Consider the following 4,805-nt stretch of genomic DNA (forward strand, 5'->3'; position numbering starts at 1 on the left):
AATCTGTTTACCAAACAAGTTCAAATGTTATGGTTATTTGAGCAATATTTTATATAAACTTGTTATAACCTTTTGTTTTGTCATAAAACAATTATTTCTATTCATACAAGTTTATTCGAATTAAAATAATATTAATTTATAAACATTTTGACAATTAATAAGTAAAAGATTTAAAAAATAAATATATTTACCAAACAAGTTCAAATAGTCATGAATATTTGAATAATTATCTATTTCAAATCATTATGATCGTTTCTTTTATAATAAAACACTTGCTTCAATTCATATAAGCTTATTTGAAGTAAGATAATACTAATTTATTAATATTCTAAAAATTAATGAGTAAGAGAATTAAAAAAAGAATATGTTTACCAAATAAATTCAAATAGTTATGACTATCTAAACAACTATCTATTTCAAAATATTATGACCTTTTGTTTTGTCATAAAACAATTGGTTCTATTCATGCAAGCTTATTTCGCATAAAATAATTTAAATTTATTAACATTCCAAAAATTAGTAAGTAAAATTTTAAAAAATAAATATGTTTTCTGAAGACATTCAAATAGTTATGACTATTTGAAGAATTATCTTTTTCAAATCATTATGACCTTTTTTTTGTCATAAACTAATTGTTTTTGTTCATAAAAGCTTTTTTGAAATAAAATAAGAATAATTTATTAAAATTCCAAAAATTAATAACTAAAAGATTTTAAAAATAAATTTATTTACCAAGCAAGTTCAAATAGATATGACTATTAGAATCATTATTTATTTCAAATCGTTATGATCTTTTGTTTTGTCATAAAACAATTGTTTCTATTCATACAATTTTATTTGAAATGAAATAATACTAATTTATTAGTATTCTAAAAATTAATAAGTTTGAGATTTAAAAAATAAATTTATTTACCAAACAAGTTCAAATAGTCATGTCCATTTGAACTATTATCTATTTCAAATCATAATGACATTTTGTTTTGTCATAAAACAATTGTTTTTGTTCATATAAAATTATTCAGAATAAAATAATACTGATCTATTAATATTTTGGTAATTAATAAGAGATTTAAAAACAAAATCTATTTACTGAAATAGTTCAAATATTTATGACTATTTGAACAATTATCAATCTCAAATCTTTATAATCTTTATTTTGTCATAAAACAAGTGTTTCCTTTCATACAAGGTTATTCTATTCAAATAATACTACTTTAATAACATTCCAAAACTTAGTAAGTGAGAGATTTAAAAAAATAAATATGTTTGCCTAACCAATTCAAATAGTTAAGACTATTAGAACAATTATCTATTTCAAATTGTTTTAACCTTTTGTTTAGTCATAAAATAATTATTTCAATTCATACAAGCTTATTAAGAATAAAATAATACTTATTTATTAACATTCAAAAATATTAATGAGCAAGAGATTTAAAAACTAAATCTATTTACCAAACAAGTTGAAATAGATTTGACTATTTGACAATTATCTATCTAAAGTCGTTATGACCTTTTGTTTTGTCATAAAACAATTGTTTCAATTCATAAAAACTTATTTGAAATAAAATAATACTACTTTATTAATATTTTAAAAATTAATATGCAAGAGATTTAAAAACTAAAGTTGTTTTCTGAACCACTTTAAATAGTTATGACTATTTGAACAAATATCAATCTCAAATCATTATGATCTTTGTTTTCTCATAAAAAAATTATTTTTTATCATACTAGTTTATTTAGATAAAATTAATACTAATTTAATAATATGCTTATAACTAATAAGAGATTTATAAAATAAATGGGTTTGCCGAATAAGTTCAAATAGTTAAGACTATTAGAGTAATTATCTATTTCAAATCATTTTTACCTTTTATTTAGTCATCTAATAATTACTTCAGTTCATACTAATTTATTGACATTCAAAAAATTAATAAGCATGAGATTTGAAAAAATAAATCTGTTTACTAAACAAATTCAAATATTTATGACTCTTTCAACAATTATCTATTTAAAATCATTATGACCATTTTGTTTTGTCATAAAATAATTGTTTTAGTTCATAAAAGCTTATTCAAAATAAAATAATACTACTTTATTAATATTTCAAAAATTAATAAATAGGAGATTTAAAAAATAAATCAATTTAATGAATCAATTCAAATAATCATGGCCATTTAAACAATTATCTATTTTAAATCATTATTACCTTTGTTTTGTCATAAAACAATTGTTTTTCAACATACAAGCTTTTTCTAAATAAAATAATACTAATTTATTAATATTTCAAGAATTAATAAGAGATTTAAAAAAAAAATCTGTTTGTTGATCTAGTACAAATAGTTATGGCTATTTGAACAATTATCTATTTCAAACTGTTATAACCATTGTTCTATCATAAAAAAATTGTTTTTGTTCATACAAGCTTATTTGAAATAAAATAATAATAATTTAGTAATATTCTAAAAATTAATAACTATAAGATTTAAAAAATAAATATGTTTGCCGAAGTAATTCAAATAGTTAAAACTGTTAGAAAAATGGGGTCCAGTCCCATGTTAGTGGTTTTGGACCAAGTAAAGGCCATGGGCCTTGATCTTTTATTTTACACAAAGCCCTAACTACTTAATAAAAAAGAGGTGGGGTTGTTTTATGCGTGTGTCGCAAACCAAGCAGAGAAAGAAGAAAAGCCAGGAAAAACAGAGAGAGAAAAAAGAGAAGGGAGAGTTGGTTGAACGGAAGTCAATCCGTGGTCCGATTAAGTTGGAACCTTGTCAGAAGGTTTATGATTCAGAGTTCTACATTCTGAACGGTGATGATCGGGTTTGAAGCTCTCTAGGAACAAATCCATGGTGTATTTGTTGAGTCACTTATTTGGTGAGATTTCTCCAATTGTTTCTCTAGTTGTTGATTAGCTCTAGTTTTAGCTAGAGAAGAACTTTGTATAACTATTATTTGATAGTGAAGATTTTTCTGGTGGCCCATGGTTTTTTCCCTCTACACTGGAGGGTTTTTTCACGTAAATCTTGGTGTGCTTTATTTTTCCTGCGCATTTGATTATTGATTGTAGTCTATTGCTTCTGTATTGTTGTGATTATTGCTTTAGGCGCAACAAAAACTATATGAAAAATTATTTATTTCAAATTGTTATAAAATTTTGTTTTGTCATAAAACAATTATTTAAGCTCATAGAAGCTTATTCGGATTAGAATAAAATTAATTTATTAATATTTCAAAAATTTATAAGAGACTTAGAAAATAATTCTACTTATGAAACTAGTTCAAACAATTATAACTATTTGCACAATTATCTATTTCAAATCATTATTATTTTTTGTTTTGTCATAAAACAATTGTTTTTGTTAATATAAGTTTGTTTGAAATAAAATAATACTAATTTATTAATATTTAGAAAATTACTTAGTAAGAGATTTAAAAAGTAAATCTACTTACTAAACCATTTTAAATAGTTTTGACTATTTGAATAATTATCTATTTCAAATCATTATAACCTTTTATTTTTTCATCAAATAATTGGTTCTATTTATACTATTTTATTTTAAATAAAATAATGCAAATTTAATAATATTTTGAAACTTAATAACCAAGAAAACTAAAAAATAAATCTAATTGCCAAACCAATTCAAAGTTAAAACTATATAAATGATTATATATTTCAAATCGTTATGACCTTTTCTTTTGTCATAAAACAATTGTTTTATTTTTACAAGCTTATTCATATTAAAATAATACTAATTTCATAATATTTAAAAAACTAATAAGTAAGAGATTTAAAAAATAAATTTGTCTACCAAATCATTTCAAATGGTTAAGACTATTAGAATAATTATGTGCTTCAAATCGTTTTGACCATTTTTTAGTCATAAAACAATTATTTCAATTCATACAAGCTTATTTAGAATAAAATAACACTAATTTATTAATATTCAAAAAAATTAATTAGCAAGAGATTTTAAAAATAAATTTGTATGCCAAATGAGTTGAAATAGATTTGATTATTTGAATAATTATCTATTTAAAGCTATTATGACCTTTTGTTTTGTCATAAAACAATTGTTTCAATTCATAAAAACTTATCTAAAATAAAATAATACTACTTTATTAATATTTCAAAAATTAATATGTAAGAGATTTAAAAACTAAAGCCATTTTCTGAACCACTTTAAATAGTTATGATTATTTGAGCAAATATCAATCTCAAATTATTATGATCTTTGTTTTCTAATAAAACAATTATTTTTTTATCATAAAAGCTTATTTAGATAAAAATAATACTAATTTAATAATATTTTGATAATTAATAAGAGATTCAAAAAATAAATGGGTTGGCCAATTTAGTTTAAATAGTTAAGACTATTAGATTAATTATCTATTTCAAATCGTTTTGACTTTTTGTTTAGTCATATAATAATTATTTCAGTTCATACAAGCTTATTTGGATTAAAATAATACTAATTTATTGACATTCAAAAAATTAATAAGCAAAAAAATTGAAACAATAAATCTGTTTACCAAACAAGTTCAAATTGTTATGACTTTTTCAACAATTATCTATTTTAAATCATTATGACCATTTGTTTTGTCATAAAACAATTGTTTTAGTTTATAAAAGCTTATCCAAATTGTTATAACCTTTTGTTTTATCGTAAAACAATTATTTAAACTCATAAAAGCTTATTTAGAATAGAATAAAATTAATTTATTAATATTTCAAAAATTTATAAGAGACTTAGAAAATAATTCTACTTACAAAACTAGTTCAAATAATTATAACTATTTGCATAATT

This window comes from Durio zibethinus, chromosome 19 (genome assembly GCF_047325235.1).
Source record: "Durio zibethinus cultivar Kanyao isolate XHJ-2024 chromosome 19, ASM4732523v1, whole genome shotgun sequence".
Lineage (NCBI taxonomy): Eukaryota > Viridiplantae > Streptophyta > Magnoliopsida > Malvales > Malvaceae > Durio > Durio zibethinus.